At 39.7% G+C, this 26,266-nt stretch overlaps 1 protein-coding gene across 1 annotated transcript in view; it reads right to left on the minus strand.

Annotated features, from left to right (window-relative positions):
* Nucleotides 1-26,266, minus strand: part of LOC311274580 (uncharacterized protein) — a 109,208-nt gene that overhangs the window by 73,718 nt on the left and 9,224 nt on the right. The gene's annotated exons all lie outside the window — the stretch shown is intronic.

The raw sequence follows: 26,266 nt of genomic DNA on the forward strand, positions 1-26,266 counted from the left end.
TAATTAGCAGCATGGCAGATGAGGAGCTTGTGAAAAAAAAGTTTCTTGATGCAGTGCACACTACTCAATATCAGTTAGGTATGTTGGGATACGGGTGCATATATGGATGTGCATGGAAACGTATGCAATTAAAGTCAAATGAAATGTGTTGCATTATTTTTGGGGACTTAGTGTGAAACACTAAAATATCCCACTATACCTAACTAATTTAGAGTAATGTATGTTTTAGTGGTACAAATGGAGAAGTTTATAGGCTCTTTCAAGTCTGGCTATAGTCTGAGGAGGAATTCAAAACAGAGAAAAGATCATAATTTGGACCCTGGATCGTGATTCCAATTAAATAGATTGCGACTTTATTTATTGTCCGGACTGCCCAGCCTGAGTAAAGGGTGTAATGTTTGGGTGTCCACAAACATTTGGCCATTCAGTGTTGGTTCAGCAATGTTCCTGGATTAGGGGACCCAGGCAGTAAACATCTGCAGCGCTGCTGGCACTTAGGAAAAACCTTAACATGCTGTGAACAGACCACTGACGGAATTATTGCAAGGCGGAAACCACTTACGGGGCCACTACCTTTCAAATCGGCAGAGGGCAGCTACAAATTTCTATTTGTAGTGCCCGACAGCGAAAGACATTGTTGTACCACTCACTCACTCACTGGTATTAGGAGACTCCTTAACTTTTACTCCATGTGTGCAGGTAAAGTGCCATTCGTCATGTCCTGCCCACAGGTGGGCTTTGTTGACTAATCCTGTGCTTTAACAACTCCTTTTGAGGATTACAAATAAAGCTCTTTATTGTATTTGGAGAAATTGAGTCACCACTCAAAGACTGGTATTGTTGTGCACCCTCTAACCTGGGAACTAACTGAGATCATTAAAGTTAAATGTGAAGGTCATTAGGTAAGAGGCAGTGCTTAGATTAATTAGATTGACAAAGAAGGTGCATTTGGGCAACATGCAAGAGAAGAAAAATATTTTAACTAAAAAGCATTCATTTTAAAGTAATGCACAGGAGCAAAAGGTGCCTAAAGATTACAATAGCAGCACTAAAACATGAACCTCTGGGATTCAACCACTACAGTATGAACACATCTCAGATGGCCTTAGGACTTTTTCCAAAGATATGGGATTGCTCAAGCAGATAAAACCCTACTCCTCTCAAGCACTTTAATAAATGAATCTTCGTCTGTCAGCCCTTCAGAGACCATTTTGCTCTTCACACTCATCCTAACAGCAGTGCCAGACAAATCATTGGTCTACAGAGAGCTGTGCGGTCACACTCTGCTGCCCCGGGGAATGGCACTGAGGGAGCATATCTGGTGTCGCACTAAAAATTCCAACATACCAGCCTTCCAGGAATCCTCAAAGATATATGGAGGAGAACCACTTAGTGAGAAGAAATGATTTGAATAATGGTTTGCTTTGCACTTTTAACCTTTAGTTAACAGTTGTGAGGGATGTGAGGTCAAATAGTTTGCTAAGTAGCTAAAAAAGATGTTAGTATTTAAGTTTTAAAAAGGGGATCAAACGCACAATATCCAAGACAGGATAGACATTTTCATTCATCTCAAGCCACAAGAAACACAGATGATGAACATCTGTGAAGTTCAGCTTCAGACTTTAATCTCATAATTTGCTGCTAATGCTGTTTTCTAAACAGAGACACAGAGCAAGACGTCAGTGAATTCTGCTTAAGAACGGGATGATTTGATTTGAGTATCAAAAATGCACAGCATGACAGCAGATGCTAGAGTGGTCCCACTCTATTGTTAGTTCAGTCTTTATAAGGAGGACTACTCAGCCGAAGGAAACAGTTATCTGAAGTCTTCTCGAGGGATCCTTCCCAACAAACCCTGGGGCCTGTTTTTGTTTTGGTGGATTTAGCTTGAGCCTTAAGATTATAAACAGAAAGACTGAGTTATCCTGCAATCCACTCAAGTCAAAAGTTGATATTTCCGAATCGGTATTCCCGAATTCCACTTCCTATCTAATGGCCCACACGCACTGAAAGCAATAACTGATGCACCTCAGTTGAAGCACATTCCTTTAAAGCTCCTATGGCGCACTGTGGGCATCAGTTTTGAAAATGCTGAACGATTTTAGGAAGAGATCTAATTGCGATTTTTCTGGCAGATATTGCGATTTCAATTTTATTCAGGATTTCCTTCAAATCAAGCTTCAGTGCAATATTCACAATGTACAGTAACATTAAATGCTATTACTCTGTTAGACTGGCATAAGATGCTGTAATTGTAGGCTGTTTGCTACAGGGGGCCTGAGTATCATTTTCACTGGACTTTTCACTGGACTTTTTTGTCATACACTCGTCATGCAAATGCCTGTGGTGATTTTTCAAGTGCCGGTATAAATTGGTTGTGTTTCCGCTAGATGTTGCAACTTTAGCGCGACAGGTTTTGCACAGTACCTGTTTCTGGTGCATGTCTGCAGCCTCAAACCCGAAATACTCCCAAATGACCGATGTGCTGTTTTTCTTGGGGATTAAATCCCCTAACTCCGCTTCTGGTCCAGCTGAAGCCATTTCAGAACACGTTAAGGAGCAGGTTAATACTGATTGGTTAGCGTGACCTGTCCACGAGTAGCATGCCGCTTCTGATTGGTGAGCTTGGCAGGATGGTAGGGAGACGGCATGTATGTGTAAAATAGTTGACACAACAGATCCTGGGTCAGTCAGGAGCGCTGCAAAAACCGCAGCTTTGGCAATCACACGATCGCGTTGTCTGAAATCGCAATTTCGATCAGAAAACGATAAATCGTTCAGCCCTAGTATTAAGTATAAGCTGAATTTGGTCATTACTCATGGTAGATTTCCCAGTAGTGTGTCCTCACAGCACCTCAGCTGTGATATCTCTCTCTCACTATCTCTCCTTATGTTATTTTGTTTAATTTAGCTCTCTCCAAACGGGTACCATAGGTGGGCTTTAAAACACAAGCATCAGATGATTTAAATGCATTCGGATTTAAATGGATTACAGTGCATCTGTTTGGAAAAAATGGCGCCCACAGCAAAATGACTGTATGTAAGTCTGTAAGTGTCACATTTCACAAGCAACTGCAGTGGCTGATTTAACAGAAGGGTGCACCTATTGATCGGCCACAATATTGATCGGTCAATCGTTATCTGTGGATATAGCTGTATAAATTGATTGGTGGTCTCTGTAAAGGCCCATCAGAAGAGCCGGTCAGATTAGCATGCGAAAAATCTTCTCTCCTTGCTGCTAAAATGCCATGGTGTGCTGCAAGCGGGGCTCGAGAATAAAAGCGTGCTGCCATCCCCTGGTTGTGGATGTCAGCAAACTTACCTAGGACAAAAACACTATCATTTAGTAAGTGACAAACTGAACTGAGCAACAGAGCCCATACTGGTCCATTATAATCTCAGTCAAAAATGGCCTGCCGGCAGTACTTTGCAAGTATGTTGATGCTGTTTAAACCAATAGGGCACTGCAAATCCGTATTGAAATCGGCAGGGGGAGAGCTGGTTAGCTGTTAGCAGGGAGTAAGCACAGAGTCCTGTGGTGTGTTTGGCTAAGGGAGCTAACAGTTAACGGAGCTAATAGCTTACAGTGAAGATAAACACACAGCAGGACTGACAGTTTCTGTTCAGAGAGACATGAAGTGTTAAACAGAGAACTGCAGTTTAATGTGACAACTCAACAAGTTAATAGTAAATACATGTAATCAGGTACTTCAGCTGAGTATTGCTACTACTACTGAGGGGAAAGGTACTTGGTAAGGTAATTGTATCAAAATTATGTCTTTTCTTTATTCTGTTTTTTACAGTTTGAATAAAAAAATAATGCTTTATTTACTTGGATGGCCTCTCCATTGCATTTTGTTGTTTTTTCCAAGTTTCAAGTACAATGAAATGCAGCATTACTTCTGAGTAATTCTAAGTTTCTTTAAATTAATTGGGATGGGACATGCTCTCCATTGTAGTAAAGGTCTGACAGCTACTTAATTATTGTTTTTTAATTTAGGATCAGATGTTACATTAAAGAAGCTTTCTGTAAGATGACAGCAGACACATTGTGTCTGCTTGGTCCCTGAGACTCACTTTGGGCTGAAACAAAATGGATGGGCTCTGAGAGGGGAAAGGCAGCAATTGATGTCGGATGAAGGTATCAGCAGAGTCTGAGGTTATGATGGACTCTCCGTGCACCTTCATGAACATAATTAATGTTATTTTCAGCTGGTAGCCAAGCAGCTAGTGAATGACATACTGATGGTGAAGACTGAATGAAGCGCCTGATGTCAATCAGGTATTTGCAAAGGCGAACTAAGCAGTCTGCCTGAACTAACACAATGCTTCATATGTATGACACACATGACAAACATCAATGTAATATGCAGTGAGCTTCCATAAGGCACCTGATTTAACACTGAATTGTCATGTTATGCGGCTGTCAGTAAGGGAAAAAACACATATCACCATAAATCACAAAATGTGATGAAAATGCGTGAAGGAGCATAATGGATATTTTGGCTGAAAATAATCCATATCAGCCGTTGTTTGGACCCACAATTACACAAGCGTCCAACAATCTACAAATTGCAGTGAACCATAATGATCGCATCAACATCAATCACACTATCCACAAACTTCACTGTCATACTGAGATGTGTGGGACTGCTGATGCTACAATATCTTAATAAGCTGTAATTATACCTCCAGGAACTGGAAAATGTTCTCACACAGTTACTGCTGTTAATACTCTGATGATCTTTATTGAGCCTCACTTGTGCGGGAGTATTCATGAAAGAACATTTCATATGTGAACGCTGTGCCCTCAAGGAAACTTAGGAAAATACTCGTGTGCTTTTCCCCCAACACTATAATCAAAGGATAGAGCCATTACAATGGGGGAGGGGGTAAAGAGGGGCTGCCAGTCATGCCTGTTCTGTTTCCGGCAAAAGAAAAACAGATGTTGAGTCCTGGATCAGAGGAAATGTGTGAACAGCAAGGACTTCTTGGATAATTTTGTCATTTGTCATATTTACCCAGAGTCAGACAAACTTATTTTTGTCTTCTTGTGCAGTCTGAAGAAATGTCCACTGTAACACTAACACTAACATAAGTGAACTGGCTGTCTTTAAAGTGGACATTCAGTGAACTATGCTATAGTTTCTTCTGCTTGTTCATTAGTTGGACTGAAGTAAAATGGAAATGCTTGTTTGATAAAATCAAATCAAGTTCACTGAAAAACCGGACCATCTCACTTGGAGCACTAAGTTAAGAGTCTACAGCCATTCTGCCAATCATGAAAATGACATGAATGTGTGAACCAAGTTTTCATCCATCAAGTTATTGTTTCGATATTTCGGTTTGGACCCCCAAAATAAACAACAACAAAAAAACAGAGGAAGCAAACAAACTTCAGACAACAAATGCCATATACTGTAATGTATAGACCATTGCTTGGACTGTCATCTACAAACTAAACTGATCACAAGACATGATACAACCCTGTAATACTTTGTACTGGTCAGTCTAGGATTAAACCTGCAGTAACTAATTTTTTGGTCACTTTGGAGGCAGTGAAAACAGGCTGTCAACATAATGTAGACAATATATGATATATTGAACTTCCAGCAACAGTTGCTTATTTACACATCAGCTATTGAGCAACAATATCATTCATTTTACCATTTAAGCCACTTGATAATTCCAGTATTCACTCTCTCTCTTTGCTCCTTTTTTAGTCTTTACAAACGCTTAAGGGAAATTAAGTATACAGTGTACACCTGGCCTGCTTTCTCTGCCTATGAGCCCAGAGTCACTGCAGCTGCGGTGGTCGGCGTGATCACCGGGGCAACTGCGACTTACAATCCACCTCACTGCTGGCTTAGTGTTTTACAAACCAACCACAAGAAAAACTAACAACCCATTAACACCAGAGTGAGAAAATTAGTGCTGACGGAGAGAAAATTGTGAATTAAAAAGAGCAGGTCAGCTTGCTGGTATGGCAGTATTTTTATTTATTTGTGTTTTTCATTGTTGTGTTAAAATAATTATTAACCTTTCTGCCTTGCTAAAGTGGTTATATTCAAAACAAAGAGGTTCAATTTAACCTTTTTTCTGCAGGTCTTTAAAGATGATAAAAATAGGACAAGTCATTGAAAATTATCAATAATTATCAATATCGGAAAATGTGAAACTTACACACTTACTACACTTTTTAGCCACATCACCCAGGCCTAAACACTGAACCCCACGCCACCTGGTTTCTGTAGCTAGTATGTAGAAATCGCTCTTTCCTTTCCCTTTTTTTTTTTTTTTTTTTTTTTTTTTTACATACCTTTAAACTGGATTCAGTGACTGAATGCATTCACATATGGCACTATTTTTGCAACAATATAATAGCCTGTGATAATAACAATATCACCATATGTTACATGGGCAACTGTTTCTAAGTGTTAAAAGAACAAGCACCAGCCAAAGACATTAACACAGAGAGATGAGCACAAACAGAAAACATTGCATCAGGGACTGAAAATGACAAACATAAACAATAGCTGTGCGTGATCACTGGGAAGCATTTTGTCTTTTGCATTATCCTGACATGTCGATCCTGTCCATAATTCTCCTCAGTCCCTTTCTGATGAGCGAGAGTGCAACAATCTGTGTAACAAATGGAGGCCTTAATCATGCTCCACCATTGTTATATGCAATAACACAAAAGCCTCTAGAGACACATGCAGCCAAATAGTAAAAATGCCACAGTGATAGAAGTTACTCTACTTCAATCGCTACTACAAGTATTATTTGCCAGAACTACTTTTATTCACCTAAATGTAAAACACTTTAAGATGGTTCAGTGGGTGGTTACAATGGATGTCTAACAATGAATAACAGTCAGTTTTAGATAACAGTGATTAAACAACTTTCTCATCTTTGATGATCCTCTAGAACTGTACATGTTTACACTTCAAATACGATGCAGGGTTAACAATCTGGGAAAAAACTCTCAGACAGGATTATGTAACTCAAACATATGATCTTTTCAAAACTGGTTTTGATTATGAGACACACATATGGTTCTCATGCATTCTGCATTGCACTATGAAGCTACATGTATTCCATCAATCACCATGATTTCTACCTCTAAGAGAGCCAGCAACACTCGGTCACTGACTCTGAATGCACACATGCAAACAAGCACAGATGTCTTGTTCTTGTCTAAATATTCAGATTTTCAATATACAAAGGAAGGAAGTAGAGCAGACCCAATTAGTACATTAATTTATCGTTGCTCTGCATTTTCACTCTACTTTACTTTCAACAGACCAAAAGATTAATTGATTAATCTAGAAAATATCCAACATGTGACAATGAAACTAATGGTTAGTTTCAGCCCAAACAGGAATTTTCATTAACTCATTTGTTTATTTATTTGTTTTGTTTGACGTGCAGGTCCAAACTTCAGCTCCTCTGCCAGGCTCTGCAAGCAACGCAGTTATGATTACTGGGGGTGGGGTGAAAAAATCAATTCTTAGATGCACTGCAATTCTCCCTTGAAAGACAGTGATACAGAGAAGTCAAAAATCTGAAATTTCAAACCCATTTCTCAAAGTTATGATTGCCTATAAAACTTTTGTGAGGCTGGGCTATACATTACTTCTGGGTGTTATAGTGGAAGTAAATTTATCTCTTTATTGTAATCATGGATCATTATAAATATGCTATGTTTCAAAAGCAGCAACAGTCAGAAAAAATAAATCATGTATAGAAATTAAAAAATTCAGATGCATCACAGTGCATTGATAACCATTTTACAGACGTTCCCCTCCACACAGGACTGGATAGCTGTGAGGCTATCCCCCCCACAAAGAAAAACAACACATTGTGCCCACTATAGCTGTTGGCTGTACACGGCATCTATCCAATCACTTTTCAGTAACTGCAGCATATAAATCATCTATAGACTGTACCCAACTATTAGCCTCAAGAAAAGAATACGGTCTTACAATGCAGTCATACATTCTTGATAAAAATTGCTTTGACCGCGATGAAAAATGATTCATTGAAACATTTAACAGATGGGACAATTTAAAACCACAATTTAAAAAAAGTGTTTTACATGACTGAAACAAAGAAAACTTTGAATGTGCTGCATTCAAATAATCTCATTCCAGACAGATGATGCTTCAGCGTGAACATGAACACTGGATTTTCTCTGGAAATGACTTTTGAGTTGAGGAGCAGAGTGAGGCCAAAAAGAAAGCTGTACTCTCAACTACAGCCCACATTCAGGACTTCCAAAGTATCGAGCCTTGGACACACTTCTCTTGATTGTACTAATTTCTTTTGGCTCAGACATCAGTGAAGCATGAAAGCAGCTTACAGACTTTACGTCAGACTGTTACAGTAGGTACCGAAGCTCAGGTCCACCATGAGCCAACAATAGAGAATGGCATGAGGCCAGAATAAAGCAGGTCTATACTTCCTCTATTTTTGTGACTTGCTGGAGATCCAGCAATTAATTATTGGGCTTGGCTAACACCCAGCTCTAACTCAGTCCATCCCAGGCAATTTGGAAGCAGGAAAAACTAGCCTGCAGGATAAAGCGGGAGCCAGGTTCTGTATAAGACAGAAGGGTCAGGACAAATATGTAACCAATCAATCAGCAATTAGTTGTAACTGGCCAAAAGACAATGTAAACAGGTCATTGTTTAGACTGGCAATTTATATTTTAGTTTGAGATCCATTATGTATGCATGTTTATGTGTCATTTGGGCTGTGGCCGACTACACAGTTTTGTATTACATTATATTAAATGAAGAACATACCCCTCTGCTCATTTACATAACCTTTTTACAGTCAGGTATAGTGCAGGCAGTGATTAATAATTCTTTTAATTTTTCATCATATTTAACAAAATGTAACCAGTGATTTGATTTTGGACCAACAACAGTAATTTTTGGTCCAAAATTACTTAATCTATTATCATTTTGCAAATGATCTGTTCATCTGATTATCTGTTACAAATTAGGCATTTTTCTGCCTAATAGATTCATCGACTAAATGGTTGTGTTGGAAATGCCAGTTATTGAAGTTAAAATTATTATTCTAATTATAGAATAAATGAGCAAAAATTATATGTACAAGTCATGTGACTAGAAAAACAATAACATACAATGCTAGAGGAGAATTGTTTCTAAAAATGTCCAAAACCACATCTTTGACAATTTTACTACATACAATCTATATTATGATAAGGCCACTACATTAGAGGTGTACAGTTATTACATTCACACTTAATGACAGAGGGGCATTGTTGTTTAAAACATCCTCTTTTGCATTTTTAAGAAAAATGAATGCCATAGCCTTATAGCTAAAAACTAAATATTCTATTGAGATTTTCCCTTCAGTGGGATTGGTTATGGAAGTGAGGCAGCTGTATCAGTCAGCAAGGGTAAGACCTGGCATGTTGGGACCGCTGAGGGTCACTGATAAGGGACACAAACACTGCATGTTCTTCCACCTCTTACCAGAACTTGTGTATGACACACTGATTTTATGAGCTGATCAGTAGGGCCAGGTTTCCTTCCTAAACACAGACAGTTTCTATTTTATTCAAGACAGTATGCAGTCTTAGCAAAGTGATTCTTGCACGCTGTGAGCTGAAGGAGTACAGTTGCTGTATGGAGAGAATTAATTAGACACAGTTACCGGCTGACCACCAGCTTTATGGAGCGTTTCAGCCTCATTTAACTTATAGTTTTGGTTTGATGTCACATTTACTGCATGGTTCAGTCTTCAGTTAAGCTGTTTTCAGATGAGCCCAGCGTACGCTATCTGCCCAGCAGCAAAGGGCGGACAACATTAGCAACAAGCTAGTGAAGAATATAGAACACTTAACAGTTAAAGAGTCACATTCTCAGGAGTTGGCTGAGACCAAACCAGAGATTTGCTATGCGACTGCTGGATGTGTAAGTGGAAACCTGTTTGCTAACACATTAGCCCCAACAAATCAGTAATATGTAAAATAAACAAACACAAGTAATTGCTTATGAGTCAAGTAGTAGTGGAGGTGTACCCTTTTCTAAATGTTGTGTACCTCACTATAAAATTAAACTTGTTTGCAAGAAGGCATGCCTATATGAGGAGAACCGGTGTGTTTTGGTGGCTGGTTACCGCAGCGATAACCACAGGGACATGATAAGACATCCTTCCTCCAATCTAAATCAAATCAAAGACCCTCCTGGTCTGGCCAACCTCCACCAGCCTTAATCAGGGGAAGCAGAGACGGCTGCCATGCTGTCCTGTGGTGGGATCACATTACTCTAATAGTCTGAGACGGACCAGCAGATAGCTCAATTATTGTGCTGCTACAATTACTGGGCTCTGTTGTGGTAGAGAGGGCAGCCCAAATAGGCAGAAGATTAAAGACTTCCACCTGCCCTGGTGGAAAAACGAGGGGGGAATCACCGGCCCAGATAAGTAGGAAGTGAGAGATGGAAAGTTGGAGTGAACACAGGAAACATAAGAAACCGTGTTCCTAAACATCTCAATCAGTCAGTCATCAACAAAGCTTTGAGCGATGAGCACACCTAGTGCCACACTAAGCTTTAAGTGAACAGCAGATTTTGAAACGTTCGCAGATGCAGCACGCTAATGGAAATACCTTCTGTCAGTACTGTCTCAGACTGCTGACTTTACGAGGCTATCAGAGAGCAAGAGATCCGATGTTGGGATAATATTTCAAGAGGTGTCCATTACAGAGGATATAGTGAGCTTATGTTAAATCTGTGTATGTGTGAAGACAGGCTTGTTAACTGGGCCTATAGCCCAAAGCAGGACACAGAGGGAATTAGGTGGACTGAATGGATATAACAGCTATGCTGTTAGCCTGTATGTAACAAGGCCCAGTGACTGGTGCAGGACACAAGACACAGTAGATATGGGCCCTACAACATTTCCTCATCTGGAAAAGTAGAACTATGTGGTCGCTGAAGGGAGAATTACAGTGACTATCGTTAAGAGGAATGATGTTAGAAAGGCACAGCTATAGGAGCAAGAGAAACCTGGACAGAGATTGAAACCAGAGTTGTGGCAGTAGGAAGTTATACTGTATGTACAATATAATGTGAACTTCTGGAAAAGTAAATTTTGATTCAGCCTGTTTTAGTCCAGACTACTCCCATTGGTAATATGGGCATATATTCCATTTTTTGTATGTTTTCTAGACTAAATAAATCTTACAGCATGTGTCCCTCATTGGAATGACATCCAAGCTCACGAGACTGGCTCTCTTCCTATGTGTATTTACAGTGGTTATCCAAAGCGACTAATCAGTCAGTTCTGGAGTAAAAAACACAAAAACTTCCTGTGCTGCTTTTTTTTCACCGCACCTCTGTTTCATTTGCTTTTTTGAAATAGTTCCGCACGGAACTTTTTGACGGCTGCAGTACTCTCTCCATGGCTCCTGCTTGTTTCTTCTTCTACGGTGGCATCTAACGTCGGCCCATCACACAGCGTATCAAATGCTATACTGCTCCCGTGCGGAAGGCGCCAGTAAAACAAAGGAACATTTTTTCAGACATGATTTACTAATCGATTATTTATGATTTAATGGCTATTTGAATAATTGAAAATCATTGCCCATCCCTAGTTCCTGTATGATAAAACTAAAAAAACATGCCACTGTAAAAAAGATTTAGCTGTACTTACTGAAGCACAACTTGATTTAGTGTATTTTACTAATTTTGTGAACTACTGTTTCAAAATTTCACTTTGTCACTATCAAGGTGCAATTGGTTTTGAGACAATTCAATTAGGAATTAGGGATTTAAATTCTTTGGATGAGGTTCAAATTGTCTTCTTCACAAAGAAATAGGCCTATTTAAAGCACTGACCCTTTATGCTCAGAGCTATTGAAACAGTTTTCCCGAGGATCTGAAAAGCAGTTGAAAGTGTTCAAATCCTTAAACCTATACTTGATACCTACCTCTTTAGCCTGGCTTTTGGATAGAATGATATATGGCTTGTATTTATTTAAAAAAAATGTATTTTGTGGTATTCACATTTTAAAGAAGAAAAGGGGGAAGGGGAAGATATACAGCAACGGGCTTAGCGCCGCTAAGGACTCAGCCTCCATTCAGTGGGCCCACGCCAGTGGCTACTTTGCCACCCTGGAAAAATACTAGAGTTGCTCCGATTCCAATGCTAGTATCGGAAATGCCTCCGATACTGCCGAAAATGCCGGCATCGGTATCGGCGAGTACTGGAGTCCAGGCACCGATCCGATACCACGTAATTTATTAGCCTAGCTCCGTTAGCGCCGAGATTCTACCGGATAAGTGTCCGCTGCGTTACGGCTCCGGTACGGTTTGGCTCCGTCGTCCTCGTCCGCCAACCCCCACCAGCTGTGTTTTGAGTCCGCCACAGTGCAGCTCCGCCGATCAGCTGGAGTTACGAAACAGAGGAATTCCCGCAATGATTACATAATCACGCATGACCGCAGTTATATGTATGTGTTATAAACACAACAACACGAAGTGTTTCCGACTGAAGGATTAGAAGAAGAGCGCGTATTTGTCTCTTATTTGAGGTTTTTGTGCTTGTATCAACACGGAGTGTTTTATTTTGAAAATTAACCGGATGTCATGTTATTATTTCGTGTCTGACTTCCTGTCTGCTCTGTGCTGAATTCGGCTTTATACTATTCTTTTTAAAAATAAATGGCTTTCATTTGCTGTATTCATTCATGTTTTACAAAGGGTTTAACCTGAGCCAGGCTTTACCACATTGATAATCATATCACAGTCATGCAGGCGTAGTATGATATATATAATTTTTTATAACACACTGGTATCAGTATCGGTACTCGTATCGGCTGATACCCACAGCATAAGTATCGGAATCGGTATCAGGAGGGAAAAAATGGTATCGGAACATCTCTAAAAAATACCATTAATCAAGATTTAAGTTGCGTCCCAACACATGAAGGATTCCCAGTGAGTGATGGGAGATGTGTTGTGGAAAATTGCTGATGGCTGATGGCAAAAGAATGATTATTGACTGTCTTCTTTACTGAAACTGTCTGATTGTGTTTTGCTATGCTATTGTTAGCTCCTTCAGTTTCCGCTGTTTTTCTGAAACAGTATCTGCCTAAGGGCTGTTTGCTTTTGCTGTCACTAACCAAGGGTGATGCCAAATCAACCTAGAATGGTATGGTAGGGATACATACTTCTAGTTAGAAGTTTACTTATTTCACATAAAACAACACTAAAACCCCATAACAAGGCAATTGAAGAGGCCTATAAAAAGATCTAAGAAAAAAAGAAAGAAAAGAAACTTTATATCTAAGAATAATAAACTTAATTTTCTGCACAAGACTATGTAGAGCCCCCTGGAACATTTTCTCATTTCCCCTCTTGGGATGAATAATATTTAAGTATGACCCAGGGGTCAAGCTAATCCAAATATTTTTTGTTAATGTCTGAATTGCATTTTACGACACAATGGATCCATGATGAAAAACGACCATGCTTACCGACTCGCTAAAGCTTTCAACACAACAACAGCTTCCCCGGGACAATGCCAGAGTTTCCTCAGGACAATGTTCCTTGAGGGGAAGAGAACATAGAGGAGCACCAGTCAACACTTGTCCTGGTCTGCTTCTAAACTGCTTGTTGAAAAATTCATCAGAGCACTCCAAAGGAAGTGGAGGGAGCAATGAACATGCCCTCAGGTCAAATTCCCTGCTGTTTTTGCAGGAGTGAATAGCACTAATGATATGGTTATAGCCCTGTAGAGCTTGGAGGTATTTCTGCACATCAAAACTATGCAGACTGCGGATGTCACCAATGTCATATATTCATCTTCATTTTAAAATCTTTAATGCACTGACAGGTGTTGAACTTGAGACATTAAACAGCCAAATGAGAAAGCTCCTGCAGGTAGTGTAACATCAGCTTCTCATGTTTAGTGGATGACATGAGGGCAGTGTGGGGAATCCAGGCCATCCATCAGAGGTTTGTTCCATTGTTTGACACAGTCCCCCCAAAGCACGATGACCCTCAGGTCTCTGAGGTTAAGGTCAATGTTGGTGTGACTAAATGAAAACCAAAGAGGATTTAAGTTTGAATGGAATAACCTAAACTTTCATTATAGTTTGATATACAGCTGACAGGGAATTTTAAGAGAGCTTTTAAAATCCAGGTTTGAGTCATTGTATAATGTATAGTAAGTTATCTAGAGCATTTTTTGCAGTGTACAGTTTCTTGCATTACTATATGTGGGTTATTGTTGTGACTAGGGATGCACCAATCCAATATTCAGTGTCGGTATCAGTCAAATATTGGCCAAAATAACTGGATCGGATATCTGAGGGGGTGAAATCCAATCTGATCCGATTTATTAGCCTAAACTCTCCCATAAATGCTTAAACTATGCGCAACATGCCTTATAAGGAGCTGCATGTGTCACGTGACTAGCTGGAGCGAGCTTGAGTGAGACTCTCATTATGTCATCTGCGTTGAATAACGGAAGAAAAAGAGCATAACAGCTGATTGGAATTTATGCAAGTGTTTCAAGGGGTGGCAGCAGCATTGGTAGGCCTGTCACGATAACAAATTTTGCTGGACGATAAATTCCCCTAGGAATTATTGCGATAAACAATAATATTGTCGCTTTGAGACCATTTTTCACCTAATATAATGATAATGGCATAATAATGCAACCCTTTCAAAGATCAATAAACCTTAATTTTTAAAGAATATTTAACATTGGAAAGTGAAGAAGACATTTTAAATATCCAAAGTAAATAAAGATGGAGCTTGTGGCCAGCCAAGATTCCTTATTGCAGCAACAATGTTAGCACCATTGTCTGTAGTGATGCGGAGGCATGACGGTACACGTGATGATGATGACGTATGTGTTTTTTTCCAAGGTGTTTCCCCGTGTCCTCCTGTTAATCTAAACATGTACCAGCTGTCTGTTTACAATCTTATGATGCTGTTATAATGTACTGTGATTGAGATCCTGACCCACCAAACATCCTGGAAAGTGACAAAGTTACGTTTTTCTATAATTTACATAATTGCATAATTGCCATCAGTAAACAGGACGCTGTCTGACTATTTCACTCGCGGAGTTCACTAAGTTCATTAAGTCTCAGTCAGGAGTGCTGACCGTCAGCCAACAACAAAAAGTTGAGTTAAGGTGAGTTAAAGTTTTTTGCCAGGGACAGACGCTGTTTTTCGGGCAGAAATGTGACGAAGAGTCGGTTGGACCGACAGGCTGACAGACACTTCTCCACGAATAACTGCAATATTATTTTCCTCATATAAGTTGCCAAAGACACGACCAGTTACTACGTTACTGTGGTATGGTCCTGTAACGTTGCTTTGTGGGACATTTATCTTTATTTTGTTGAGTGAAGGATCTGTACAGTTATCAGACACCAACACCATCAGATCGACACACCCTCGCTCCGCGCCGCCGGCTCGGTTCGCCAATACTGCGCCTCTGATACAGTACTACCTCCGGAGGTGAAATTTCACCCCTCGTCGCATCTGAAACTTTAACACGAAGGCGGATGCGGAGAATTCGCGCAGGATCCCCACATGCAAACGGCTGTGTGAATGAGGCAAGTGACTGACAAGAGGGATCTAGTGAGAGACACGAGGAAAAACAAACAAGCATGCAAATGGAAATTATCGAGGCCGGCAAAATTATCGAGCTCATTTTAATTTATCGTACGATTAATTGATTTATTGACTATCGTGACAGGCCTAACCATTGGAAACTTCAACACCACAAACTTGATAAAACACTTGCAGAAACACCATGGGAAGGAGTATGACGAATTTCTTAACAGGCAACGAGTGCCAAGAAGAAAAGTGCACTGCAACAACCAATGCTGTTTTTCACTAGCACGTTTGGGAACGCAGAGTCAAACTGAGCCGCGCTGATTTGCTTTTCCATCACCAGTTTAACTGCGCTGAATTGAGCCGCGCCGCACCGATGATGGACCTGCTCCAGAGTAGGGCGAAGCAACTGCAGCCAACCCGTAATAAGCACCCATCTCCCGCTAAAATCAAAACTCATGTCTGCGCAGCAATCCTGAGAGACAGATGTTTTTAAAAGTCAGTGTGTTCAGCTCTCAGTACTTTTGTAGCTTCTAACTGAATCTCTTTAGTTTCTCTCGTCCTGTTTGTACAAACATCTGCTGTGTTTAACTGTTCCGTCTTGTTCGCTTTCAGCTCTTTCAGGAGTCATGTTTAGTTACTGCTGGGTAAAACACAACGTTTCCTGTGATGCTACTTCATAATAAAGATATTTAAATGAAGGGGGGCTTTTCTTGAGAAGAAGTTAAAGTAAATGAAACGTGTTCATAACTTTGCAAAACTATTAATGCAAAACTGATTCATGATGTTAGACAAAATGATGTTAAACGGTTAAACAAAGTGCTTCCATACAGATGTATTATCTATAGCTTTGTTATTTAAGAGAGGGGGAAAGGCTGTATCAGATTGATATCGGTATCGGCAGATACTAAAAGTTGTCTTATCGGTATCGTATCGACATGAAAAAATGGCATCGAGCCCTCCCTAGTTCTGACTACTTGTTACATTGTTTGTTGTTTCTATGCCACTTATTAAGTACCATATTTACACAGTAAGCACTGATTTGGTGACTTGCAGGTCAAAAGATGTCCACTCTGTATGCAGCTCAATCAAAATAAAATGTAATGCCAAATGTCATTTTTCAGGCAAAAAAGCTTGGTAATAATAGTATTATATAACATTCATTGCATTAGTTTTTGGTATCTTATTTTTTGTTTTTTACAAATAATTAGTTCACCAATCAAATGAAGGCAGATGAATCAATAATGACCTATCAAGTTGCAGCTCTAGTCAAACTGCATAACTACTGAATGAGACCAACATGTTAAAAGCCAAAGTCTCTGTCGATTCAGAGATTTCAACAAAACCAAATAAGCTGCATGTTTTCACAGATGTGAGCCTGGCAGTTTGCTTTGCATGAGAGACGTTTCATTTCTCACTGACAAAGGCACAATGCACATCCAGCCCCTGGGACCAGATCCATCCCTGGACCCCACCTTTGGAGACTGTAGAACAGATGAAAGGGGTGAAAAGGCCTTAGCATACAAACTCCAAGTACATCTGGAGAAGTCGTCTTTGCAAACACCAGTCCCCAAAGCTGGACTCTGACCAGGCCAATAACAGCACCTATGGTAATCCACTGGCCTGTGTCCTACAAGCATTATGAGAAGTTATAAGAGAGGTATTAAGTGAGATTTAAAGGCCTTAGCTTCAGAATCACTAAAATGTAGGAATATGAGGCAATTATTCGTGATTACATGCTCATTAACACTATCTAAATGCTTGTTCCTTCATTGCCATGTTCTGACCGCTTTATTGCAATTCCTAGAATCAGGCAGCCAGATGAGGAATGTGTCGGTTCAACATGCAAACAGATGTAAGGATACAGCCTTTGTGCTACATGTGTGTTACATACCAGTTAGAAAAACAAAGCTGCACAGGGCGGGGAGAGCAGAACGGTCTGAAAATTAGTATTTTACATGAGATGAGGAAAGCAGAGTAGGGGCTTTTTGATGGCCAAGGGAGTTGGTGAGTCAGGTAATGAGCCTGCTGGAGCGCCTGAAAGCTAAAAACTTCTCAACTGGAGTGGAAATATGGGGAGTAAAACTAGGTGTGTTGGACAGAAAACAAACCACCAGATCCCAGTACCCACTACGAGATAAACAGGGGACGAGAAAAAAAGATCCAACTAAAAGAGGCCACTCTATTTCCAGAGAAAACATTCATATCAACGTCAAACACTCTCTCAACATAATCAAATAGATTTTCAACCTACGGCTCCCTGAAGTTTGTTGATTTATTTTCATGATTGTTGCTGTTACCTGTGAAATATAAAGCCATGAACCTCAGTAGGATAACATATCAGAGTTTCCAAATTACATAACTGATACTGTATCTACTATATGCTTCATATTACATTTCTATGTAGGCAACCTGATTTAGGGGCCTTCTATGCAAGCTGGAGCATGAAAGTTTTTAGACTGACAAACTGAATATTATCCAGGCCTATCAGTGTATGGGTGCCACCTCTGTCCACCCGTCACCTCTGTACAAACAGTAAGACAACTCTGCTGCAATGCATCTGTCTTCATGTGGCAACACTCCAGAGTTAAGTTAAACAATAGACCTCATCTGTGTCAAATTATACTCATAATACTGCTGTCAGGTGAAAACCTACAGTATCTACAACATGTGCAGGTGGTATTAGAGGTTATAAGATGTGCTTTTGAACAACAACAGGCATGTTTAAAAAAGGTTAAATCAGCCTAAACTTTGAAGGACTTTCTCACCATAATAATGACGTTTTAATCCACACTAGCGACATTAATCAGTCCACTTTTCTTGTCCATGTGGAAATATCTCAACAACTATTGGATAGTTTGCTATGACACACCTATCCAGCAGGCAACATTTTTCATATATCCAGTGAATTATCTCAACGTCTGCTGGATGGATTGGTACCAAATTGTGTACAGATATTCATGGTTACCAGATAATTAATCCTAATGATATTATTGATTCATTGAAGTTTCCTGTATCTCCAAGATGAGGGTGATATTTGTAGATTAGAGTAAAATGTCTGAAAGGTGCAGACATTCATGTTCCCTTAACACTGTCTTTGATTTGTTACCAAATACAGTACCTTAAAAACTCATGACATTCCCATTAGCCTGTGTATTTTATGCTAATTGGCAATGGTAGCATGCTAACACACTGAAATAAGATGGAAAACATGGTAAACATTGCACCTGCTAAACATGAGAATGTCACATTCATTGTCTGACGACGACAGTGTACAGGCTCACAGAGCTGATTTTTGTAATTCAATCTCATCAGAGTTTACTTTGTGAATTAAAGTTTAATAAATATGAGAAATAGTCAAAGATTCCAGACAGATGGGCCAGATATCAGCCTACTGAGAACTCATGACTTCATAAGCCTTCAGTGCCCTCATAACCACTGCCCTGTCTTGTTAAGGTCATCACTGTTGGGCTGACCACAGTGGACGGGGTAAGAAAACACCATAGTTATACTGACAAAGTCATTAAAGTGCGTGTAAAAAACTCTTGTAAAAAACTTTACAAGACTCATTCAGCTCTTTCAAATAGCCCTTTGCTGTATGGATCCTGACCCCTCAGTTGAGTCGGTTACTCCAGGTCTCCAGTAAAACACTGACTGGCTGAGAGGTTGTATCAGTGTGGGGGAGAGCCTTAATGGTGATGATAAATGCATGACATAACACTGACTACTTTTACATGCACAAAATGTTCTAGTTTTTTCCCCATATTCTGAAAATATTCCACTTATATTGCCCTTTTGCGTCAAAATACGATTTTGGGAATAAGAATTCTCAGCGGCAGCATGCTAGTTCGACTGTGCAAACCACAGCCTTTCTCTTTTGTTCCTTCAACTACCATCTTGAAAAGGAAAATGTTGGAGTTGTGATATTGCCGCATTTCAAAAAACCTGTTGATATAATGCTCAAAAGAAGGTTTGTTTCACCCTACAACCAGAATAGTCTTCTTTTCTTTTTGGCATTCATCTGTCCCCCAGCAAACTGTTGGCTCAGAATATGCTACATTTGGAAAAAGGCCTAACTCAGAATATCCAAACAGAATATACTGTACTGTTTACATGACTTGTATCAAATTCAGAATATTGCCATACTCTGAATAATGGTGGAAAACTATAGTGCATGTTAATGTAGACAATAAAAAGTCAGCTTTCATGCCATACTATCTATTCAATATGTAAAGCAGTAAGGAGATCTGCCTCAACATGAGACCTCTGAAAACCAAGTCCAACCTGCAATGTAGGCATAGGGTCAGGTCCATGCTTGTGTTTCGAAAAACTCTCTAATCTAGGTGTAAAAGCTACTGTTTTGTCAGTTTCATGTCATTCTTCACTGCTGTCAACGTTGTTAAGCTGTCCAAATGCTGAAAATGCTTGTTTTCCAGAATGATAGATTGGACTCCGTCAGAATGACAGCCCATTACATGTTACAGAGACTCGTGAACGCTGGAAAATTAGTTGTCACGTTCAGCACGTCCTCAGACTGACCTGCATAGATTGATGGAAACCCTATATACAAAAAGTCTCAGCCCTGCAACACTGTAGTGACAGCCACACACAGACGTCCTGACAGGCATATGCCTGTTTGTAAGGGCGCCAGCAGCACAGATACCGGTGGTTTTCTCTTCATGTCTGTCAGCAGCACAGACCATAGCAGATTACGTCACTCTCACCTAATCAGCAGAGATGAGAACAGAGCTGGGTCACGAGAACCAGGTTATCCTCAATATACTTAAGAAGGAGGCTAAGAAAATGAGGAAAAACAGAGAGACAGATGGTGGATTGGAATTGATTTTATACACCTATGCAGTTATCCAAGTAGTCATCTGTCCGAGAAGCACCCATTACTTTTGTTAAAAAACTGGAAAGATAGTTGGCCAAAATAATTAAATGAGCAATGAGACAATAGAAATTTGTCAACATGTAAGAGTATTTTCTATAGTGCTGCTTCCACTGAGGTAGCTATCACCAATATCTCTGGCGGTGTTAGGGGCCAATCACACAGACTTGTCGCTACAAGTACAGCAGCTTCAATAACACCTTGGAAAAGTTCATCGGGCAAAACAGCATGGTGTATCTGCAGGTTTCAGCAAGTTAAAAAGACCTTTTTAATGCCATCTGGAATGGAAGTTAAGTTAATATATACATACACACACACACATACATATATATATATATACACACACATATATATATATATATATATATATATATATATATATTAGGGGTGTAACAATACATGTATTCGTATTGAATTGTTTCGGTACAGGACGTTCGGTTCGGTACAGGGCTGTGCACGGGTGAGTTTCCAGAAGGGAAGTTGCGTGTGATTATTTTCTGCCTGCAGCTACACGTGCAGCCCGTTTACATCATGGCTAATGCTAGCGCGAAACCAGAGCTTGAAGACCCTCCCTTGTCGTTTAAGTCTCCTGCTTGGGAACACTTCGGCTTCCTGGTTAAATATTGCAACGGAGAAAGATGAGTCCGACACGGCGCAGTTCCGCCGAACAGCTGGAGAAACGAAACCGAGGAATTCCCGTGATAATTACATAATCACACACGACTGCAGTTATACATGTTATAAACATAACGACACGTAGTGTTCCCGACTGAAGGATTAGAAGAAGAGCGCGTATTTGTCTCTTTTTTGAGGTTTTTGTGCTTGTATCAACGCTGTTTTATTTTGAAAATCAACCGGATGTATTGTTGTTGTTTCGTGTCAGACTTCCTGTCTGCTCTGTGCTAAATTTGGCTGAATTTCTGCGTTGTGCTGCCGCACTTGAAACAGCACCACCCAAGTGTGAATATCACTGCTACAAGAAAAAAAAATTACCTTAGTGCAAACGCAGCTGACTTTGGCAATCAAGCAGCCTCTCCCTAGCAACTCAGCCCGTGAAGAGACAGTGAAAATAATTTATTTAACTTATTACCAGGCAGCACTTTACAACAGTATTCTATTTTTTTTATTTTATTTTCATATTTTGTATAATGTTACAATAAATTGTTGGTTTACAAATGTTTCGAATAAACAACAAGCAAATTTATGTTTTGCATTTTGTTCCCGTACTGTACCGAAAATGAACAGAACCGTGACCTCAAAACCGAGGTACGTATATATATATATAATATATAATATATATATATATATATATATATATAGATATCCCCACAAACACACATATATATATAAATATATGTATATATGTGTGTACATGGGACAGAGAAATAAACAGGCTATCCAACATATATATACATATACATATATATATATATATATATATATATATATATATATATATATATATATATACATATCAAACTGTGACACTGATTAGGCCTAATGCATTTAAAACATCCCATCCTCAGCCTGTCACCTCACAGCTCAAATTAATTCATGGATCTCCCTCTGTTGGATAAAGTGGGCCTCTGACATTTCACAGTCACACTCACATATTCCAAGTTTTAATTTATCAAGAACAGTTTAATAGGATCAATGGGATGGTAAATGTATATACAAGAAATGTAAACTGGAACGATGACTGATAAAATGACTGGGAGAAGTGTGACAATAAGCATTTTGCATATTAGGCTAAAAACAGTAAAGTGGCACAATATCTGTAATTTATAAAAGTAAACAGGCTATAAGATCAGATAGGCCCCAAGCTAATTTATAACCCCAAAGGGACATTTAGCAACCAGGCAAGGCATGCCCTACATTAAAGTAGGCTACATTTACCAGACCTCTTTCCGTGGATTAATTTGACATGACGTGAACCTTCCGAAAAAATAGGACAGAGTGACGTCCCTAACAACGATCTGTTATTCATAGCATCAGTCTGCGAGTTTGAATGACTTCTTACAATGTCCATCGACAGACTTCAGCCACAGAGAAAAGTTGCTGTACTACAGCCAGGTCTAGTTCAATTTGCACTTCCCCATCAGCTATCGCGAATGGCAGCTAAAAGGCACCATGCTCTGGTAAGGGCTGAGCCATACTGGAGCAAAATGTTCTTACTAGGCTAAAGTTAGCGCTAGTGGCTAGCTCGCTACAAGTAAACAAACTGTCTGTCTAACTATCTGTCAGTAAGACCCGATGTCAGTCACGCTGTCACCTGCCAACTTCTCTCCACACTCAGCAAAACACCCATGAGCTAATGACCCTTCACTTGCTCATTCACTCAGCGGCTCCTGCGGTCCAGCAAAAAATAGTTATCTTCCCCCCTACCAATTTTTAAGACCTTTGAGCAATGCATCAAAGACAATTCTAAGACAATTTCAATGAATTTAAGACTTTCCAAGGCTTTTAATTTAGATAAATGAATTTAAGACTTTTTAAGGATCCATGGGGAACCTGTTTTGAGTAGCGAAATACATGTGCAACCAAGCAATCAATTGTGATTAATGGAAAAAAAGGTGCACCATGCCTTGTGCTGAAAGTTGAGAATACATCAACTTTTTGCGTGTCTCTCAGTATGATTGGTCACTTACACAATCATATATTGGAAGTTTTTGGGAATGTTTAGTGTTGGGCACATCATTTACATACTCAGCTCCAACTGAACTGTTACTTTCTGATGTTGTTGACTGGCTATAATAGTTCATTCCCAATAATGAATTACATTGGTGTATGTAATCTGTTTTGATGCATTTTACTCATTCAAGTCCAAATAGCTCATTAAATATTTAACAATATATTGTAGAGAATTGGGGAGCCAAAGTCCATTACAATGTGAGTGAAAATGAGCACTGTGGCTTGCAGCTACCGTGTATCAAAGTACAACTGCATTTGACCTTTCTTAACTCCTCCATGTTGGTTCAATTAAAAAATGACAGGCATCCTATCCTTTCTTCAGTCTGCGAATATGTGTGTGACAAGGGTTAATATGTATGTAAATTTAGCTTGTAAAAAGTGTGACAGGAATGCAGCCGGCTGAGCCTTTATCTGTAATATGTCAGTCTTCAGATGTACACTCTCATGTCTCTTGAGAATGCACTGCAGACAGAGCGGCTGAAAGAAGTACAATCAGTTGCATTGTGTGCATCCGAAATGTCTTTCCATTGTTCATTGTTAAAAGCCTATTTTGTCATCATGTGCATGTCTACATTTACTGTACAGTTAAAAACGGTGCCATTATATGAGGTCATTGCAGAGATGAAAGACAAAGAATCGGATTTCTAGTTACACGAATAGGATAAAAGCTACAGCTAAGATTTAATGCTAATAGAAGTGACCATGATGACATGCAGGTTGTTCCTTTGAATCTTTTGTCTGGCAACTACTGTAGTATGTGGTTGTTATTGTAACGTGGCATTGTTAATGAAAGATGCAAACCTCCTGCAAAAAAATACTTTTATCAAGTCATTATTTTCATTGAGTCCTTGAGGTTCTTTTTTTTAAAATAAATAAATGATCAAATCTGGGACAACACTCATTTTGTTTCCATGTAAACCAACTAGTTTCAAGTATGTTCAAAAAAGGTTGTTTTTTAAAAAAAAGTATTTTAATTGCTCTGGCATATTTCATCACTTTAAAAGCTTTTAAGACTAATTTCTAAACTAGTGTGAATCAATAACGCAGATTATGTTGCTGTGTACTTCAACTGTTTTTATGACTGCGACACTGATTATTACCTTCATCCTTACAGAGCAGCCCAATGGGGTTTGTTGGCCACATGTTAAGCACACTCTTTCAGGACAAAGATGGTTAATGTCTCTGTTTTGTAACTGTTTTGATCAGAGTGGCACAGTGCCATGCAGGCAAGGAATAAAGAAAAAATGCCAGCCTTTATTCCCCAGAAATGAATCCTCCAGGGCTGATAAACCTTGAGAGGTCTGGACTAAAATGCAAGTAGCAAAGGTGACACACTAAAGTGAGCCCAGACTTAAAAACAAATCAATCACCATAAAGTAAACAAAATCTTAACAGGTCGAATGGGTCCTGACAAACAGTGGCTGATAAGAATTCAAAATTGATGACATGGTTTACCCACAGAAATGTCTACAAAAAGAAAAGAAAACTAATTTGGAGTCTTTCCCTCTGGCGGTGCCATGTAAGATCTGCTCGAGTTCGGTTAGTCATAACACAGTTGTCACCTCAGAACCTTCATCAGTCAAGTTCAGTCAAACCAATAAAGATAAGCATCTGCACATGTTCATCATCATCGAGGACGTTTATGAACATGTCAAGGGCCATTCATTTCGACCAATCTCACTGTTCATTTAACCTACAGACCTATTTATTTCATCAAGCAGGTTAAACAGTTCATTCCTTTCAGAGACCATGTTGGATAAGGTAGGCAGCAAACGTAAGAAAATAATAATTCAAATGCCATGACCAAAATGTTGTTCCATTTAGTTTATTACATTTATCAGGGACCTTGTACAAAAGCTTCATCTCATAAAAGGAGATGTGATGAAGGTGAGTTGAAGAAAGAAAAAAGGAAAAAGTTGAAGAATTTTTACGCTTTTCTGCATGGTGAACATTCAAGAATAACACTGGTGTTATCAAATCCCTTTAACATCAACAAATTCCCTCTGAAGGCTAAAACCAAAGATATTGTATTGTACTATGTAACTGTATTGAGCCATTAGGGTTGGGAACCGAAGAACCAAAAAAAAACCAAAAAACATTTTGGTTCTGCTTGTCGGTTCCTAAATGGGACATAAAAAATAATTAGTGCAAACAAAGGCTACATACTGTATATTTGCAAGGCCATGGCATGTCTGGCTACCTCCCAGGACCTTTTTCATCTGCCAGGAGTCAGGACCTGTTACGTCACGCATCAACACAACAGCGAGCTGGAGAGCTAGCTTGCATGACTAGCGTGTCACAGCAGCAGTCACAGTTCGAAAATTGGACCATGGAAAACGGTCAAAAGGCTGGCTTCACTTTGTAAAAGAAAAACAGGACAAGGCAAAGTGCCTTGTGTCAGATTGCATATCAAACCTGATGAAACACTTAAGGCAGCATGGCATCAATGTGAACAAGTGCACTGTGTTTGAAGTTTTGCAGTCTCCGAGCCCAAGTGTGTCAGCCTCAGCCAGTGCCGGCACATCGCAAGCATCTATATCCATACATCTGTTTTTTTGTATTGACTTTATTTGGTTAAGGTGAGGTGTTGTGCACTGCCACTGAATGCATTATAGCTCCAGCATTAATTTACTTTGTGAATGTTCAGTTGACGCTTAAAAGAATAACAATATTTTTTAACCAAAACATTACAAGTATAGTTTATTCTGAATAGGGCTGTAACGATTCATCGAGTTACTCGAGTTACTCGATTACAAAAATTGGTCGAGGCAAAAACTCTGCCTCCAAGCGTCGTTACATTCCTATGACGCGCAGGGATCTTGAATGTTCCACACGGACCTTTGTTAATACTACTGCGTAAAGTGCCGTACACGGACACGGAGAGCCCTCTCCGTCGCCGGAGAGCCTGACGGAGAGCCTCTCCGTACTCTCCGGGCGCGGAGTGTCCGTCACTTCTCCAGTTCTCCAGCAGCCCAGGGGGGATTGCATTGCGTATCCACGACGGAGAACTGCGAAGGCTCGAGATGACATGCCAGAGCAGAATCAGTTTGTGCGCGTTTAAAAAACG

Source organism: Pagrus pagrus (assembly GCF_965226575.1).
Source record: "Pagrus pagrus genome assembly, chromosome: 19".
Lineage (NCBI taxonomy): Eukaryota > Metazoa > Chordata > Actinopteri > Spariformes > Sparidae > Pagrus > Pagrus pagrus.